The 20,786-nt window shown below is 41.2% G+C and overlaps 2 pseudogenes; both read right to left on the bottom strand.

The window, feature by feature from the left end:
• Positions 1 to 12,018: 12,018 nt before the first annotated feature.
• Positions 12,019 to 14,751, bottom strand: LOC110295186 (PRAME family member 8-like; annotated as a pseudogene).
• Positions 14,752 to 16,580: 1,829 nt separating this feature from the next.
• On the bottom strand, positions 16,581 to 19,047 carry LOC110295290 (histone acetyltransferase KAT2B pseudogene; annotated as a pseudogene).
• Between the last annotated feature and the right edge of the window lie 1,739 nt (positions 19,048 to 20,786).

Raw genomic sequence — 20,786 nt, 5'->3', positions numbered from 1 at the left:
AAGTCCTCTGCCAACACACCAACACATTCCTTGCAATCAGGTAAACTATGAAGGCCTGGATGGAATTTAAGGCCTAGGTAACTGTTACATGGCTACTCTGCCAAGTATAAGGAAACTTTCTCATATGTTCCTCCTCACACTAGGAAACTGTCTAATTCCCAAATCAATTACATATTCTGTTATGTACTGTGCCAATAGAAATGGATCATGATAGAAGTCAGTAGATCTGTTTTGTATAGTTACCCACAATAAACTAGGACCCAAACCAACCACCCAACAGCACTACATGCACTTATGTATAAGATTTATGGTACTTTCCTTTATTTTTTTTTCCGTTTCTTTTTTTTTAATTGAGTATTTATTTCAATTACATTTACAATGCTATCTCAAAAATCCCCCACATGCTACTAAATCAGATAGGGAACTAATATCCAATATATATAAATAACTCAAGAAGGGGGACTCCAGAAAATCAAATAACCCCATTAAAAATGGGGCTCAAAGCTAGAGCGCAGGGTCGGCTGACATCTGCCAGCTACCCACGATCCCCGCCACAGGATTTTGAGACTTCTGGTGAGTGGAACACAGCTTCTGCTCCAGTCCAATCAAGCGGGACCTGAGACTGCTTTGGTTGGGGAGGCAGAAATCCGGCCTGAGTAGAGCCACAAGCCTCTTCCGGTCAGAACAGCACCGGGGTAGCTAGGGCGCAGGGTCGGCTGACACTTGCCAACTACCCATAACACCCGCCACAGGATCTTAAGACTTCTGGTGAGTGGAACACAACTTCTGCTCCAATCCAATTGCGCGCGGGACCTGAGACGGCATTAGTTAGGGAAGCAGAAAACCAGCCTGAGCAGGGCCACAGACCTCTTCCGGCCTGACCAGCACCTGGGTAGCTAGAGCACAGGGTGGGTTGACACCTGCCAGCTACCCACGACACCCGCCACAGGATCTTGAGACTTCTGGTGAGTGGAACACAGCTTCTGCTCCAGTCTAATCTCGCGGGAACTGAGACTGCTTTGGTTGGGGAGGCAGAAATCCGGTCAGAGTAGGGCCACAAGCCTCATCCGGTCTCACCAGCACAGGGGTAGCTAGAGCGCCCGGTCGGCTGACACCCGCCAGCTACCCACGACACCTGCCACAGGATTTTGAGACTTCTGATGAGTGGAACACAGAGTCTGCTCCAATCTTTAAACAGTGACAACAATAACAACTAACCCCAGAGATTACCAAATGGCGAAAGGTAAACGTAACAATCTTACTAACAGAAACCAAGACCACTCACCATCATCAGAACCCAGCACTCCCACTTCGCCCAGTCCAGGGCACCCCAACACACCGGAAAAGCTAGACCCGGATCTAAAAGCATATCTCATGATGATGGTAGAGGACATCAAGAAGGACTTTAATAACTCACTTAAAGAATTACAGGAGAACATGGCTAAAGAGTTACAAGTCCTTAAAGAAAAACAGGATAACACAATCAAACAGGTAGAAGCCCTTAAAGAAAAACAGGATAACACAATCAAACAGGTAGAAGTCCTTAAAGAAAAACAGGAAAACACATCCAAACAGATGATGGAAATGAACAAAACCATACTAGACCTAAAAAGGGAAGAAGACACAATAAAGAAAACCCAAAATGAGGCAACACTGGAGATAGAAACCCTAGGAAAGAAATCAGGAACCATAGACATGAGCATCAGCAACAGAATACAAGAGATGGAATAGAGAATCTCAGGTGCAGAAGATTCCATAGAGAACATCGGCACAACAATCAAGGAAAATGTAAAACACAAAAAGATCCTAACTCAAAACATCAAAGAAATACAGGACACAATGAGAAGACCAAACCTACGGATAATAGGAGTGGATGAGAATGAAGATTTTCAACTCAAAGGACCAGCAAACATCTTCAACAAAATTATAGAAGAAAACTTCCCAAATCTAAAGAAAGAGATGCCCATGAACATAAAAGAAGCCTACAGAACTCCAAATAGACTTGACCAGAAAAGAAATACTTCCCGACACATAATAATCAGAACAACAAATGCACTAAATAAAGATAGAATACTAAAAGCAGTAAGAGAAAAAGGCCAAGTAACATATAAAGGCAAGTCTATCAGAATTACACCAGATTTTTCACCAGAGACTATGAAAGCCAGAAGATCCTGGACAGATGTTATACAGACACTAAAAGAACACAAATTCCAGCCCAGGCTACTATACCCAGCCAAACTCTCAATTAACATAGATGGAGAAACCAAAGTATTCCACGACAAAACCAAATTCACACATTATCTCTCCACGAATCCAGCCCTTCAAAGGATAATAACAGAAAAAAACCAATACAAGGACGGGAACCAAGCCCTAGAAACAACAAGAGGTAATCCCTCAACAAACCTAAAAGAAGACAGCCACAAGAACAGAATGCCAACTTAAACAACGAAAATAACAGGAAACAACAATTACTTTTCCTTAATATCTCTTAATATCAATGGACTCAACTCCCCGATAAAAAGACATAGACTAACAAACTGGCTACACAAACAAGACCCAACATTTTGCTGCTTACAGGAAACTCATCTCTGAGAAAAAGATAGACACTACCTCAGAATGAAAGGCTGGAAAGCAATTTTCCAAGCAAATGGTATGAAGAAACAAGCTGGAGTAGCCATTCTAATATCTGATAAGATTGATTTCCAACCCAAAGTCATCAAAAAAGACAGGGAGGGGCACTTCATACACATCGAAGGTAAAATCCTCCGAGAGGAACTATCAATCCTGAATATCTATGCTCCAAATACAAAGGCAGCCACATTCATTAAAGAAACTTTAGTAAATCTCAAAGCACACATTGCACCTCATACAATAATAGTGGGAGACTTCAACACACCACTTTCACCAATGGACAGATCATGGAAACAGAAACTAAACAGGGACACAGTGAAACTAACAGAAGTTATGAATCAAATGGATCTGGCAGATATCTACAGAACATTTTATCCTAAAACAAAAGGATATACCTTCTTCTCAGCACCTCATGGTACCTTCTCCAAAATTGACCACATAATTGGTCACAAAACAGGCCTCAACAGATACAAAAATATTGAAATTGTCCCATGCATCCTATCAGATCACCATGGACTAAGGCTGCTTCCATAACAAAATAAATAATAGAAAGCCAACCTTCACGTGGAAACTGAACAACACTCTTCTCAATGATACCTTGGTCAAGGAAGGAATAAAGTAAGAAATTAAGGACTTTTTAGAGTTCAATGAAAATGAAGCCACAACATACCCAAACTTATGGGACGCAATGAAAGCATTTCTAAGAGGAAAACTCATAGCTCTGAGTGCCTCGAAAAAGAAACTAGAGAGAGCACACATTAGCACCTTGACAACACACCTAAAAGCACTAGAACAAAAGGAAGCAAATTCACCCAAGAGGAGTAGACGGCAGGAAATAATCAAACTCAGGGGCGAAATCAACCAAGTGGAAACAATAAGAACTATTCAAAGAATCAACCAATCAAGGAACTGGTTCTTTGAGAAAATCAACAAGATAGATAAACCCTTAGCCAGACTCACTACAGGGCACAGGGAAAGCATCCTAATTAACAAAATCAGAAATGAAAAAGGAGACATAACAACAGATCCTGAAGACATCCAAAACACCATCAGATCCTTCTACCAAAGGCTATACTCAACAAAACTGGAGAACCTGGATGAAATGGAGAAGTTCCTAGACAGATACCAGGTACCAAAGTTGAATCAAGATCGGGTTAATGATCTAAACAGCCCTATATCCCACAAAGAAATAGAAGCAGTCATTAATAGTCTCCCAACCAAAAAAAGCCTAGGACCAGATGGGTTTAGTGCAGAGTTCTATCAGACCTTCAAAGAAGATCTAATCCCAGTTCTTCACAAACTATTCCACAAAATAGAAACAGAAGGTACTCTACCCAACTCATTCTATGAAGCCACAATTACTCTGATACCTAAACCACAAAAAGACCCAACAAAGATAGAAAATTTCAGACCAATATCCCTTATGAATATTGATGCAAAAATCCTCAATAACCTTGCTAACCGAATCCAAGAACACATCAAAACAATCATCCATCCTGACCAAGTAGGTTTCATCCCAGGGATGCAGGGATGGTTCAATATACGGAAATCCATCAACATAATCCAGTATATAAACAAACTCAAAGACAAAAACCACATGGTCATCTCGTTAGATGCGGAAAAAGCATTTGACAAGATCCAACACCCATTCATGATAAAAGTCTTGGAAAGATCAGGAATTCAAGGCCCATACCTAAACATGATAAAAGCAATCTACAGCAAACCAGTAGCCAACATCAAAGTAAATGGTGAGAAGCTTGAAGCAATCCCTCTAAAATCAGGGACCAGACAAGGCTGTCCACTTTCTCCATACCTATTCAACATTGTACTTGAAGTCCTAGCCAGAGCAATTCGACAACAAAAGGAGATCAAAGGGATACAAATTGGAAAAGATGAAGTCAAAATATCACTTTTTGCAGATGATATGATAGTATATATAAGTGACCCTAAAAATTCCACCAGAGAACTCCTAAACCTGATAAACAGCTTCGGTGAAGTAGCTGGATATAAAATTAACTCAAACAAATCAATGGCCTTTCTCTACACAAAGAATAAACAGGCTGAGAAAGAAATTAGGGAAACAACACCCTTCTCAATAGTCACAAATAATATAAAATATCTTGGCGTGACTCTAACTAAGGAAGTGAAAGATCTGTATAATAAAAACTTCAAGTCTCTGAAGAAAGAAATTATAGAAGATCTCAGAAGATGGAAAGATCTCCCATGCTCATGGATTGGCAGGATCAACATTGTAAAAATGGCTATCTTGCCAAAAGCAATCTACAGATTCAATGCAATCCCCATCAAAATTCCAACTCAATTCTTCAACGAATTAGAAAGTGCAATCTGCAAATTCATCTGGAATAACAAAAAACCTAGGATAGCAAAAACTCTTCTCAAGGATAAAAGAACCTCTGGTGGAATCACCATGCCGGACCTAAAGCTTTACTACAGAGCAATTGTGATAAAAACTGCATGGTACTGGTATAGTGACAGACAAATAGACCAATGGAATAGAATTGAAGACCCAGAAATGAACCCACACACTTACGGTCACTTGATCTTCGACAAGGGAGCTAAAACCATCCAGTGGAAGAAAGACAGCATTTTCAACAAATGGTGCTGGCACAACTGGTTGTTAACATGTAGAAGAATGTGAATCGATCCATTCCTATCTCCTTGTACTAAGGTCAAGTCTAAGTGGATCAAGGAACTTCACATAAAACCAGAGACACTGAAACTTATAGAGGAGAAAGTGGGGAAAAGCCTTGAAGATATGGGCACAGGGGAAAAATTCTTGAATAGAACAGTAATGGCTTGTGCTGTAAGATCGAGAATTGACAAGTGGGACCTCATGAAACTGCAAAGCTTCTGCAAGGCTAAAGACACCATCAATAAGACAAAAAAACCACCAACAGATTGGGAAAGGATCTTCACCTATCCTAAATCAGATAAGGGACTAATATCCAATATATATAAAGAACTCAAGAAGGGGGACTCCAGAAAGTCAAATAACCCCATTAAAAATGGGGCTCAGAACTGAACAAAGAATTCTCACCTGAGGAATACCGAATGGCAGAGAAGCACCTGAAAAAATGTTCAACATCCTTAATCATCAGGGAAATGCAAATCAAAACAACCCTGAGATTCCACCTCACACCAGTCAGAATGGCTAAGATCAAAAATTCAGGAGACAGCAGATGCTGGCGAGGATGTGGAGAAAGAGGAACACTCCTCCATTGTTGGTGGGATTGCAAGCTTGTACAACCACTCTGGAAATCAGTCTGGCGGTTCCTCAGAAAATTGGACATAGTACTACCGGAGGATCCAGCAATACCTCTCCTGGGCATATATCCAGAAGATGTCCCAACCGGTAAAAAGGACACATGCTCCACTATGTTCATAGCAGCCCTATTTATAATAGCCAGAAGCTGGAAAGAACCCAGATGTCCCTCAACAGAGGAATGGATACAGAAATTATGGTACATTTACACAATGGAGTACTACTCAGCTATTAAAAAGAATGAATTTATGAAATTCCTAGCCAAATGGATGGACCTGGAGGGCATCATCTTGAGTGAAGTAACACAATCACAAAAGAACTCACACAATATGTATTCACTGATAAGTGGATATTAGCCCAAAACTTAGGATACCCAAGATATAAGATACAATTTACTAAACGCATGAAACTCAAGAAGAATGAAGACCAAAGTGTGGACACTGTGCCCCTTCTTAGAATTGGGAACAAAACACCCAGGGAAGGAGTTACAGAGACAAAGTTCGTAGCTGTGATGAAAGGATGGACCATTTAGAGACTGCCGTATCCAGGGATCCTTCCCATAAGCAGCTTCCAAACGCTGACACCATTGCATACACTAGCAAGATTTTGCTGAAAGGACCCAAATATAGCTGTCTCTTGTGAGACGATGCCGGGGCCTAGCAAACACAGGAGTGGATGTTCACAGTCAGCTATTGGATGTATCACAGGGCTCCCAATGGAGAAGCTAGAGAAAGTACCCAAGGAGCTAAATGGATCTGCAACCCTATTGTTGGAACAACATGATGTACTAACCAGAACCCCGGAGCTCTTGTCTCTAGCTGCATATGTATCGAAAGATGGCCTAGTCGGCCATCATTGGAAAGAGAGGCCCATTGGACTTGCAAACTTTATATGCCCCAATAGAGGGGAATGCCAGGGCCAAAAGAATGGGAATGGGTGGGTAGGGAAGTGGGGGGCGCTATGGGGGACTTTTGGGATAGCATTGGAATGTAACTGAGGAAAATATGTAATAAAAATATTAAAAATTAAAAAAAAAAAAGGTGTGCAGAGGTCAACAGAATTTTCAAAAGAGGAATCTCTAATGGTCAAGAAGCACTTAAAGAAATATTTACTATTCCTAGTCAAATGCAAACTGAAAGGACCCCAAGATTCCATCCTATACACATTATCATGCCTAAGATCAAAACTCAAGTAACATCACAAACTAGTGAGGCTGTGGAGCTAGGAATACCATCCCACTGTTATGATAAGTGTTTGCAAACTTGTACAACAGATTTGGCAATTAATCTGGGTATTTCTCAGAAATAATTCTACTTTAAGACTCTATTATACCACTGCTGGGAATATATTGAAAATATGTTCCCCCAGAGTACATGGACACTTGCTAAAGTACATTCATAGCACATTTATTCATAATAACTAGAAACTGGAAGCAGCCCACCTCTCCAGCACCCATAGAATGGAAAATATTGTACATTTATGCCATGAAATATCAATCAACCATTAACAATAAGGACTATTTTATAATTTTCAGGCTAATGGAGAAAACTGGAAAATATCATTGTGAGTGAAGTAACCCAGATGCAAAAGAACTTGAATAGTGTGTACTCAGTGATAAGTTAATATTACCCATAGAGTACAGGATAACTATACTATAATCCAAACACACAAAGAAGCTAAGAAACAGTAGGGCCCAAGGTAAGATGATGATTGAATCTCACTCAAAAGGGGAAATCAAATGTATATGAATAGTGTTTGATTAGTGGGAACTGTATGGGAGAGGGTATGGGGACAGGAAAAGTTTTGGGGATCAGTGTGGTGGGAAGAGCTGTCTCCAAAAAACTGGGAGAGGAAAAAGGCATCCATGTGGGGGCATCTCAGGAAGAAGCCAGAGACCTGGGTTGGGTCAGGCTGCTGGGAGGATATGGGAATGACCTTGACTCAGAACCGAGCAAATGGGTATAAAGAGATGAAGTAGCCACCTCCTCTAGCCAGGAAGGATTTCCAATGGAGAGAGGGGACACAAACCCACCCACAAATCTCTCCATCCAATATTTTCCCTGCCTACAAGATATGCAGGGATAAAGATAAAGCAGAGATTGAAGGAATAAACAACCAATGATTAACCAAACTTGAGACCTACCCCATGGATGAGAGCCAAACTCTGACACTCGATACTTGGTTATGCTTAAGGACAGAAGCCATGCATAGTGTCTTCTGAGTGGCTTCATCCAGCACCCGATAGCAACAGATGGATACCCACAGCCAAACATTAAGCAGAATTCTCTGAGTCTTGTGGAAAGATCAGAGAAAGTATAGAGGGAGCCTGATGGTGAAGTGATTAGCCCAGGGCTTTTACCAAATTCCACCAAACAAAAGAGCCTAAGGACCCAACCTTTCCTGGAAGACAGAGGATGTCATGAAGCATGTAAGAACCACTTCTTTCGTGGATTACATTTCTCAGGAGAACCTCAGGGCAGACTCTGTTGGCCACCTACAGACAAGTGAAATCCTTGCCACCTCATTCCCTATTGCCCAAACAGTTTAAAAGTCATACTGTTCCACCAATGATATTGTGCCTAGTTATTGTGTAAAAACTGGCCAAATGGGCCATGTGGGATTGGCACCACTTCTTGAGGTGTAGGACAACCCCAGCAAACTGGTATAATAAATTTCTCTTGCTCTTGAATTGATCACTGGCTCTGAGTCTTTACTTAGCAGTCTCCAGTAGGTATGGGTCATCAATGTCTTACAATGGGGTCAAGTATACCAGAAAGAGACTTACAGAGCTAAGCCATTCGGACCCATTGAGGTTCAGAAAGACTGAACCAACCAAAGAGCATGCATGGCCTAGACCTAGGCCTTCTACACACATGGAACAAATGTGAAGCTTGGTCTTAATGTGGGTATCCCAAAAATGAGATTGGGCGTTTTCTGTTTTTGAACTTTTTCTCTTCATTTGGAACCTTTTTGATTGTGGACTGACTTGTCTAGCTTTAGAGGGAGAGGATGCATTTAATCCTGATGCGACCTGGTGTGTCAGGGTTGTGTGGCACCATTCTCCTGAGAATGGGAGAAGGAAATTAGGGGAAAAGGTCAGACGGTAGGACTTAGTGGAAAGGAAAGGTGAAAGGTGATCAGGTGGTAAAGTGAATACACAAATGAATTAATTAAAAAAAAAAAAAGGAATGATCAACAGGGAGATAGATGTGTTAGCATTTAAACTTGGCACAAACTAAATAGAAAAAAGTTTTCCTGATACGTATTAGCAACATATATTCTCACGAGGCACTTATAATTACACTAAATAATCTTGAAAATAGCAATTATTTTGATATAAAATAAAGTTCTGAACATTGGTGTGAAGCTTTGTATCTATAGTTAGTATGTACTTATAACTGATCATTAGATTATGTAAATTTTACAAAGAATGTTGTTTCAGTCAGACGTTTCCCTCAGACATAAATAGCCATGGTCATATTTATTTTAGTCCTTATCTCCCTCCATCTGTACATGGTTTGGTTCTCTTCTGTTACCAACATACCCTTAAAGTTCATAATATAGAAATCATCTAGGTGTTTTTGTTATTTTGATTTTTATTTACCTATTTTGCACAGTTTTTATTCCGTTCCTGATCAGGGATAAGATGAAGTCAAGAGACAGCACAAGGAAAGTGCTCAGGGACTCTAACTCCAAGTCAAGAAGAAGTTTCTAGAATTTTTATATTAGGTATTAGATAAGTACATAGAATGATATTGAGTTTCTGCTCTGAATTCTCAACCTATAGGGTGCTGAGATAACTGCTACATATTATCACAGCCTGTTTAATGTAGTTCACTGATCCTGTGAATGGCTAGGTAAACATTCTATGAAATGATTCACATCTAGACCATTCTTGGATATTGGTATTGCATTGGCAGATCTACATAGTGACTATCTAAAAAAAGCAAACAATCAAGCAAACCAGCAACACACACATGTACACAAAATGTTTGAATTGAAATGAATTAAAGATAATGTCAAATCATAAGCTTTTGTCCAAAAGAGACTCATGATTCCTTGTGATTCTGTATCCATGAGTGTGTTTACCATTGTCACACATGGGCCTGTAAGAATCCTCCCTCAGTAAGCAAGAGCCCTGGCTGCTCTTTCAGACAACTGGAGTTCAGTTCTAGACAACCATCTGGTAGCTGACAACCATCTATACAAGATTCTGATGCCTCTTTCTGTCATGCAAGGATACATGCAACTAGAACTGGAATATACATTAAATGCATACAGAAGTAAATGTTGTACAGTGACAAACTCCTAATTTCCTCTCACTCACCCATGGTGCCAAAGGTCGACTTCTGGAGCCCAGAGCACCCTACACTATTGCTCACCAATGGACCTCAAAGGATATGCCTGAAACTCCACATGCTCTCTTCAAAGAGCCACACAACTGATACTGATCAACATCACCATTTTAATTAATTAGGCCAGTTTTTATTCCTTTGTGAAATTAAGTCCATTTTTTAAAGACTTCTTCAGCTCTTTGAATAGCTACATGTATGTGTATTATGTGGATTTGTGCATGTGACAGGTGGGATCCACAGAAGATAGAAAGGAGGGTCCTAGCACCTGAAGCCTGAGTTCCATTTGACAGCCACCTTATAATTAGCTCTGAAACAGAACTTTGGTTCTCTGCAAAAGTAGTGTGTGCCCTTCACCTGTGAAGAATCTCTCTCCATCTACACATTGTCTGTTTTAAGAATATGAAAGCATTTTAAGTGTCAGAAAATCTCAGGTGAGTTTACTGGTCCTAAGGAACATGGTCAGGGAACTGGACATTTAGACAGGGAGACGGGTTGTGGGGGAAGACAGGAAGAATGAGCCTGAGAGAGGTATGTTCTTTATTTTTTGTCTTCCTCTGTACTTTAGGCCAGTCTAGAAGTTCATATGTTTCCCACCATAGCTGATAACTTTATCCACCTTCCCATGATTGTGACCTGGACTTCACTCCAGAGGGTGATTGTTGCATAGTCTTTAAATTTACATGCTTTATTCAATTTGGACAATGACAATGATATTTAAAGAAAGAACTCAAGTTTTAAGTGTTCAATAAATATAGAGTAACAAATTATTTTATTGAGAGGTTACTATACAGAAAGGGGTTATAATGACGAGGCCGAGGGTGATATTTTTCTCTCTTCTTTTGATTACAACTGAAGACTTAAAATACATTTTTTGTACAGTAAATGGTTTATGGAGAAGAGAGACATGCATTTCATTGGATATCTTTAAATAAATATGGGTACTTCATAGAGTTTTGGAGTACATTGGAATAAGGCTTTAGGGACATGTGGCATAACAGATGGATATAGCGGTTCCATTAGTCATCTCTTAAAAGCTTTACAAAAAGGTCCACATTACAATGCCAGACTGGAAATCCTGTTTACTTTGCACTATGTTGTCTTCTTCACTTTAGGCATGTCTGATGGGTCCAAGGTTCCTTGTGGTCTGAATGTACTAGATGTTAATTATCTGTGATCCTTTTAATTCTCCTTCATAGTAGGTGTGTCTATGTTGCTCCCATTAGTTTAAATGTTTTGTGCATGTAACTGTTCAGCCATACAGGTGTGTTTTACATGTAGCCCAGGTAAAGGACAAGGGAAAGAAGTGCAAGAAAACTTTCATTTTAATGTAACACGTTAATTTTACCAATACCTTTGCTTCACTCATGAAATACCAGTGTCTTTCCATTTCTCTACCCATTGAGCCTTCCTGACCCTGAACCTGGTAGTGAGGTTGGTAAAAGTCAAGAACCACACTGAGAGAACATCCAGGTTTATAGGTATCCAGATTTATAGGTATCCAGACTAGTTAGTCTGTCCAGGGAGAAGACATGTAACAATGACAAGCTGTATTTCTGACTCTACTAGGCCCCTATTTCCACAGTCCATCCAACTGTTCCCCACGTCAAGCTCAGTTTCCAAGATACCAGTCAATGAACATCCTTTAGTTTCTAACCATCTGAGCAGTGTCAGAAGCCACAGGCTCTGAGTTCCCCAGGTGAGAGATGTGTCCCAAGCCTATTGTTTATTTGAATCCAGAACTTTCCTAATTTACTGCCAGAAACAACAAAGTCTGGGCACTTGGTCAAAGACCCGGCGCTTCCCACATGTATGGCAGATATCTGTAGCAAAGGAGCTTTTCTTGGTCTGCCTAATTATCCTCAGTGTATCCATGAGATCCTGACAAAGTTGGGAAAATCTTTCTACAGAGACATGACTTAACTCATCATAGCATTCCAGAAGAGCAGGTATTGTCCCACATTCATCTTCCTCCAGTTGGCTGTGAGCCACAAACAGACCTTCAAGATAGGCATGAAGAAGGCACTGCTGTAGAAGATGACATTGGAGATCTGAGAGAATTGTTTGAATGCAGGTAGGAAGACACTGAGCTGGGAGTCCTTCATTCTATACTCCTGAAAATCCAGAGTCTCAAGAGTGCCTACCATTTTCATGAGGAGACCTCTCAGAGGCATAAGATCTAAATCAAGTAAGGCCACCCCTCTCAACTCCAGATGTTTTAGCTGAAAGAGGCTCTGACAGCAGGCGAAGGAATCCAAATCTCTCTGTGAAATCAGGGAGTAACTAATGGAGAGGGTCTTCAAGGTTGTCATCAGGCACCTAGAGATAAAGTAGACAGATGGTTATTTCTGGCAAATAGTCTAGTAGAGGTTTGACTGGGATATACAAAGTTGTAGAAGGAACCAAGTGCCCTAGTGTCAGTGGGACTAAATGGTCAAGGACATCATCTATGATGCTTCCTTTTGGAAACTGCTCAGTCATGTCAACCTTACAATTTATCTCATGGCCTTACTCGAAACCTGAAAACTAGTTTGTCCTCTAATCCCAGAAAGCACGCAGAAGAAATTCCATCCCAAAAAAATTCTCACAGGATCTCAATATTTGCTGTGCGCTCAATGAATCTGCATTTTATCATACTCTCTGCAGTCATACTTGCTCTCATTACATCCCAGGCTCGTCCTCCTGCCCCATGCACTCAGCACTACTTGGGCTCAAAATATTTTACCCATGGTGACTTGGAGAAGATAGAAGGCTACTCTTCTAGTTCTGAGCATATAACTCAAGTTCACACTGTGCTAATGAGTACCCTGACTCCTCACTATAGACTCCCCTTTCTCTTCCCTTTCCATTTGATTATGTGGGCTTGATTCCAGAAAGAATGACATCCTATTCTTACTAGTTCTGACCTTCTCTTTACACCAAATCACTTCTCTATATCATGAGTGCTCATTTCAGATACTGATGTAACTTGTAAAATTTCCCTTGTATATCTCAGTGAACATGGAAATAAGAGACAACGTTCAGAGTCTTATGAATCTCTAAATGCTTGTTCCTAGTGATTGACTGGCATCATGTACCACTAATCTTTTAGATAAGACAGACAGATTTGCTTTCGTAGCTGATCCAACTGTCTATTCTTGCTTACCCTAGGACCTGATTCATCTGGTCTCTGAGAAAATAGATGTAGAACATGAAGAGATGCTGGAGACAGTTGAATTTGGAGAACTGAGAAATAAACTTGTTGATACACTTGGCTTCTCCGACTCTTGTTCTATTGATAATAGGGAAGGTGGTCTTGTGAAGGGGTGCCAGGAAGACATTGTGAACATTTCTCATCTGCCCTAAATGGGGGCAAAATGTGCCAACTCTAACAGAGTCCATTCAGTATTTAGTTCTAACTCCATGATGTGCTCTGGATGAAAAACATGGAAGATCTGTCTGAGATCTTTTACTGGCAGAGGTCAGATCTTCATCTTTGTACAGCAGAAATATAGGGAGCCCTTTCTCTTCTGGGCCCACTTCAAGAACCATGCTTGTGCTTCATCAAGGCACGACCTGATGCACAGGTCAAATGTGACCTTCAGACGCTGCCTCAGTGCATATCTGGGACGGACCTTCATGGCTTGCTTTTCATCCAAGATCTCTGCTGAACAGTCACTGTCCTCTGACTCAGTTCTTATGCTCCAGAAGTTATGGTACATGTTCCGCAGGTCAAAAAACTGCAGTTTTTTCCTCCTGCAGGTGACACATATGAATGATGGCAGACCCTGAATTGGCTTTTACTACCTAAATCTAAACTCGGCTCTCTTCCCTGCTAATGTGTATGTTTTTTTCAGGACCTGATATCTAAGTTTGATTCAGGCATGCTACAGAAGCTTTCCTGTGCTTCTGTACACATGAATAGTTTTCTTTCAGTAAGGTACACTTTATTTCTCCTTACTTATTAGTTCTTGTGGGGAAGTCAGGGATAGGCTCATTCTACTGTGAGGTCACATTTACTCTAGTCCATATTCAAATCTAATCCATAGCCAACTGTCCTCAGTACAAGTAAGCAGTAGCTGTCAAGAACCCTGTATCCCTGCCTGATGATGCCATCAGAAGCATCTGATCCATTTATGACAAAGCTAATCTCCCTGACCATGTCTAATGTGTACTCCTTCTGCTCCCTTCTACAGGACTTGGAAACTGCTTACCTGCAGTGAAACCCTCTTGTTCGATGAATGTCTACTCTATCTAGCACAACCTGCAATGTTTCCATGTTTCATTAATAGCCTTCATCAATGCCCCCACAGGGAGACAGTGGAAAGGCCAGGCTATCACCAATGCCTTTATGAGCTTTATATGTCTGCCATTGAAGGCCTCCTTGAACAGTGCTGGGAAGAGTCCATGGGCCATCTCCTCCAGATCAGACATGCCTAAAGCCTCCTCTCTCACCAGAGTCTGAATTGCCAGCTTTTGGAGTGTGGGTGGGGTATGGACACTCATTTTCCTTTTTTTTTTTTTTAGCTTTCAAAATATAATTAAAACTATTTTGTACCAGTACAATATATTAACTTTACAATGTAAACTTTTTGTCGGACATTAAAGCGTTTGCAAAAACCACATTCTACTTGTGCCTTATTGCACAATATCTATAAGAAAATATTAATTTTAAATTAGAAAACATAAAAATGCTTTCAATATAGAAGAAGCCATCTAATTTTAAAGACAGTACTCTTTAAGAATGTCTACCCAGGAAATAAACTTTTACAGGGTACCAAACTGGACAGACGCTTCAGCGAAATCGGTACAAGCTGTTTAAAATCAGTCTGAGACACTTAATGCAGCCTGTATTATCACTCTTCATTAATAGTCTAGATGACACTCAAAGTGTTCCTTATATTTCCCAATGTTGAGGCATCTTCAGTGTGATCTTCAGTGAACATTATGAACACATAGCATGCCTTCCATTTCAGAAGCAGCACTCGGGAGCAATGCTAGGGAATTTTCCTTCAAGCACACCACCTCTGCAAGCTATTTTTAATGACTATTAGTGACCCAATATAATTTATGCTGATAGAAAACATACATTAAATACATTTTTAAAACCTGTCTTTACCAAAAAAAAAAATCAGTTTATAAATTTGCATCATAAAAATTAGTGTCGAGACCATTAAGGTGGCCTTCATTCAATATGGTTGTATATTAGTTGGTTTTTCCCAGAGTTGGGCTGGCAGGTGTCCCACTTTTCTATGTAGTGTAATTAGGAAATAAATCCAAGCACTAAGCTGGAGTGCCAAGGAAAAAAACGGTTAATAAGATTGTACAGCGAATGTTAGTGGGATATAACCCTGGACCAATAAAACAATGCAGATGTTAAAATACTGGCCTAAACTTTGGTGAGAATTCAGTTCACCTCAGACAAACATAAATCTGGAAGTGAAAATGAGAAATGTTCACATAGACACTGCTGATGGGGTTAAATGTATCAGAAAATACAAAGAATCCTTACATAGTGAAGCAAGGCTCCCCTGGCTGCATGTTTATGCCACATGTTTTAACATTAACTCAACCTCAAATGTTTTTAAGATAACACCTTTGTGGCCTGAGAATGGAATGTTTTAGTAGTTGGGACCTGCACAAGCAAAGTCAAATATGAGATGGACACATATCTGCCAAGATATTATTAAATAGTGGTTGTGCACTCTCAAGTCTGTAATAGGTAGACAGAATGATCATAGACCCAGGAGCTTATAAAAAGTCCCTTCCTTAGGAGTCATAGCAGCCACTGTTGTGGAACCCGCATTTTTTTTTCAGAACTGCTCAAATCACCTCATCTAGATGAGTGTTTTAAAAATATATACTTATAAAAAGTCTACAATGAGACTTTAAACATCACACAGTTCATTCACAGCACAGGTGTATCACGGACCCTTTAAAGTCCTTCAGAATAAAATAAACTTTCATGTTCCATTAGAACAAAATGGAGACATTCATGGTCAAACTTTTCTCTAGATTACCCCAAATCTTGGTACTGTGTGCAATTTCCTCACATACAGGTTTTGAGGAAGCCCCTGATCATCTACCATGCAATAGTCAGCTACTGGACATGCCAGAGAAAAATAACATGATAGTAGTAAATAGATTAAAATCTATTGCACAAAATAAAAAAAAATCTTTGATTTCCATTTAAATACATCTCTGAAAAGCTAAAAGGAGGTTTTGTTTGTATTTCAAAAGTGCTAATTCTTACATGTCTCTTCCACACATGATATACAATTAAAAACAAAAACAAAAACTAAAACAAAAGCAACCAAAAACCTAAATGACCTGCTTTAGGCACACTGCTGATGTGTGTCTAAGGAAAAGAAATCACTTGTCAATCAACCCTGCTTCCTTAATTTTACTGAAGAAGAACTTCTCCAGGATGCTGGCACATTTGTAGTGCTCGCTCTCGGGAGGGTTGTACTCCTTGCAGTTGGTGAACACCCGTTGCAAGTCTGCCATGAATAACTTCTTAGACACATAGTACCTGTTCCTGAGGCGTTCACTCATGGTTTTCAGATCCATGGGAAACCTTATAACTTCATAATATCCCGGAGCTTCTGTTTTCTTCACTGGTTCCAGAAAAGGCCAAGCACTTTGATGGCTCTTCACCTGCTGCAGGATGTTCTTGAGGGTGCTGTAAAGCTGTTCAGGGTCTTTGGGCTCTTTACTTTTCTCTTTTCCACTTGGTTTCCAGCCTGTCTCTCTGATTCCAGGAATGCTTTCTATAGGAATCTGCCGAACTCCATCTTTGAAACACGAAAGTCCAGGGTAGAATTTTCCAATCTGAGCTTGTTTTCTTTCTGTCAGCTTTTTAATGATCTCCTTTTGCTTTTTAATGATGACAGAGAACTCTGTGTATGGTATCTGAGGGTTCAGTTCACATCCCATCAAAATGGCTCCTTCATAATCCTTGATGTAGCCAACATATTTGGGTTTAGGTATTTTGATTTCTTTGGAGAAACCCTGCTTCTTGAAATAGCCGATGGCATGCTCATCTGCATATGTGAGGAAGTTCAGGATCTGATGCTTTATGTGGTATTCTTTGAGGTGGTTCATCAGGTGGGTTCCATAGCCCTTGACCTGTTCCTCTGGGGTTACTGCACAGAAAACAATCTCTGTGAATCCCTGGGATGGAAACATCCGGAAACAGATACCACCAATGACAAGGCCATCTTTAATTAAAGCAAGGGTTTTGTGTTTCGGGTCAAAGACAAGCCGTGTGATGTACTCTTTGGGCATTCTGGGCAGTTGGTGGGAAAACACATTCTGGAGGCCCAAGAGCCACATCAGGATCTTCTTGTTTGGTTTCTGGTTCAGGGAGTTGCCCACCACGTGGAATTCAATGACACCCATGCATTCTTCCAGCCGTGCAGCCTCATCTCTGGCAGAATGGGCTGACAGAAAATTGGTCTCTGGTCCAGGCATCCCTGCAGGGTCTGTGATGGTAGACATGACCTCATTGATTAATTCCACAGGAATATCCCCCAACACTCGAGATCTCTTGGTCTCCTCCGGAGCATGAGAGTTGTTCATTTTCCTCTTTTTTCCTGGGTTTGCTTCAAGTCCAGAAGAGCTTCTGCATCCAGGACTTGTTCTTCCTCCATTGATCTGCTCATGGGAAGTGGAATTTGAACTGAACAATGCTGTCCCAGTAACAGGAGGACTGACCACTGTTTGGATTCCTAGTGGGCTGGTTCTGGAAGAGGCTGAGAGAAAATCCTGATCCCAGATAGGGGAATTTTGACTATTCACTTCTTCTTCCAACATGTACAGAAACGTTGGGAAATGTGTGAGAATTAGGGTGCGTTCCTCCAGAGGCAGTTTGTCTTTTTCCTGTCTGGCTTGTTCTAAGAGTTGTCGTCTCATGATGGTGAAGACCGAGCGAAGCAATGTTCTCCCAAACACCTTTGTGGTTTCGTACCGGGGTAAGCTGTCACAGAACTGCGGTACACTGCAGTAGCACAACCACCTTGTGTAGTTTTCCTTGTATCCAGAGATGTCATCATTGGGAGCCCTTAGTCTTCGCTGAGATGGAGCCTCCAGATGCCAGTAGTTGATGCGGTTCAGAAACATCTTGGCCAACTTGATCGTTGTCTGCCTCTCTTTCGATGGCAAGTGACTAAACTTGTACTGCACAAAGTTGTTCACACCCTGTTCAATACTGGGCTTTTCAAATGGTGGCTTCTCCTCCAAGGAGCCTTCAACCACAGGTTTTCCACTTTGTAAAATTGACCTTCTCAAAAGCTTGAATAGGTAGAAATAAACTTGTTTGGTATCTGCATCTTCTTCTTTGTGGACGCAGGTTAAGAGGTACTCCACATCCACCACAATTCCCAGGAGTCTGTTCATTTCTTCCTCTGACACATTCTCCAAGTGAGAAACATGAGCAGCAAGGGCATGGCTACAGCTTCGACAGGGTTCTGTCAAACTGACGATTATCTGCTGGAGGTCCCCTCTTGGTGGAATAGGAGAGGGGTTAGGGTTCTTCCAGCCATTGCATTTACAGGACTCCTCTGCCTTGCAGGCAGAGTACACACTGAGTTTCTCCAGCTTCTTTGCCCGTGGAGCAGAGCGCAGCTGCACCTTCTTCTCAGTGATCCAGACCAAGCCGCCTCTTCCCGGTCCCTCAGACCTGCCTGCGGGCACAGTCCCGCAGGAAGCAGAGCTGCCTGCAGCGGTGGCCAGGGTACAGGGGGAACCGTGCGGGGGCGCGGGAGGCAGTGCTGGGGGCCCGGCCCCGCCAGCCTTGGCCATGTCACCCCGACTGTCACCCGCAGCGGGCAGGGTCCCCTGAACACTCATCTTCTAAAGGTCTCCAATCAGAAGGATCCTGGGGAAGGAGTCAGAAATGAATATTCGTTTAAGACAAAGTTTATAAAACTTCCTCACCATCACAGCAACCACTAAGTTTGTGAGTTACTGCTCATGCAATGCTAGAGACATCAAGTTACCTATTCATCCTATACTGGTGATGGAAAGATAGTCCCCCACACTGGCATCATGGCAGTCTCTCTATCACCCAAATGGGTATCTAATTTTTGGATCAAAAATGTTGTTTGTAGCGGGGCGTGGCGGCGCACGCCTTTAATCCCAGCACTTGGGAGGCAGAGACAGGCGGATTTCTAATTTGGCAGCCAGCCTGGTCTACAAAGTGAGTTCCAGGACAGCCAGGGCTACACAGAGAAACCCTGTCTTGAAAAAAAAAAATTGTTTGTGATCCACTCTTTAAAAAAAAAAAAAAAAAAAAGCATGAAAGAGATATTGAATTGACAAGCATCACAGGACTTAATGTGGATGACCCAAACCAAAATGTGCAGCACAAAGGATATAGAAACTTAAGAGACCAGCCCCAGTTGATAGGCATGTCCCCAGGTGAGGGAAGGGCCCGGTTATCCATCTCAACATTTTTAACCTAGAATTGTTCCCATCTAAAGAAAAACGTGGACAAAATATGAATCAGAGATTGAAGGAAAGACCATCCAGAGACTGCCTACCCTGGGATCCATCCCATCAGCAGACACCAATCCCCGACACTATAGCTGATGCCAAGATGTGCTTACAGACAGGAGCTTGGTATGGCTGTTCTCAGAGAGGCTGTGCCAGCATATAAGACAATTGCAGGCACTTATAGGCAACTATAAGACTGAGCCAGGGGAACCCAATGGAAGGCTTAGGGAAGAACGGAAGAGGTGAAAGAGATTGAAACCCCATAGGAAGAACAACAGTATCCACTAACTTGACCGCTCAGAGCTCTGATGGATGAAATCACCACCCAAAGTTTGTACATGGGTGCATCCATGGCTCTGGATAAATATGTAGCTGATGTTTGAATTATCTCCTATCCATGGGAAGGGAGATGCTTGGTCCTCTGGAGGCTTGTTGGGGACTGGGTGTGTGTGTAAGGGAGTCTTAGAGTCAAAGTGGATAGACGATGGTCAGGGAAGACTGGGTAAAAGAACAATTCAAATGTAATTAAAAAATCAACAAAAAAGGAAAAAGAAAAAAGAAAACCAAAACAACCAACAAAACAAAAATGCAACAAACAAAAATCATGGAAGCAGTAAACACACACACACACACAAAAACCCCTGTGTCTTGGATCAATATTGACCCACTAAGCATGATGATGACAATGGGTTCCTATAATTATCAGGGTTTCCTGGGTCCCTAATGAAGACCATATCAAAAAAATCAAAGCTATGTGAAAGCGATATACGGGAAAGCCTAAGGTAAGACATTGAGTATGTTCTCCAAGTTAACTCCAGCTATTGTGAGTTAAAGGTGTTCAAAGATACATGGTCTCCAGGTGAGCCAGTGACTCACAAAAACAAACACAAACATTTGAGTGAATGGAAATGTGAGGGAATGCACTAGTAATCTATGCACTGAGGAGGCTTATGAGTAAGGAGGTTCTTGCTTTTCAGCCTACCCAATGCCACATGGTCATTTCTAGGAGAGCTTAAACAAAATAGAAAGACCTTCTTTTAAAAAAA

This window comes from Mus caroli, unplaced genomic scaffold (genome assembly GCF_978045245.1).
Source record: "Mus caroli unplaced genomic scaffold, Mus_caroli_1 scaffold_4, whole genome shotgun sequence".
In the NCBI taxonomy this organism is placed as follows: Eukaryota; Metazoa; Chordata; class Mammalia; order Rodentia; family Muridae; genus Mus; species Mus caroli.
Note: the sequence above shows the minus strand (reverse complement) of the source record. Positions and strands in the feature narration are given on the sequence as shown.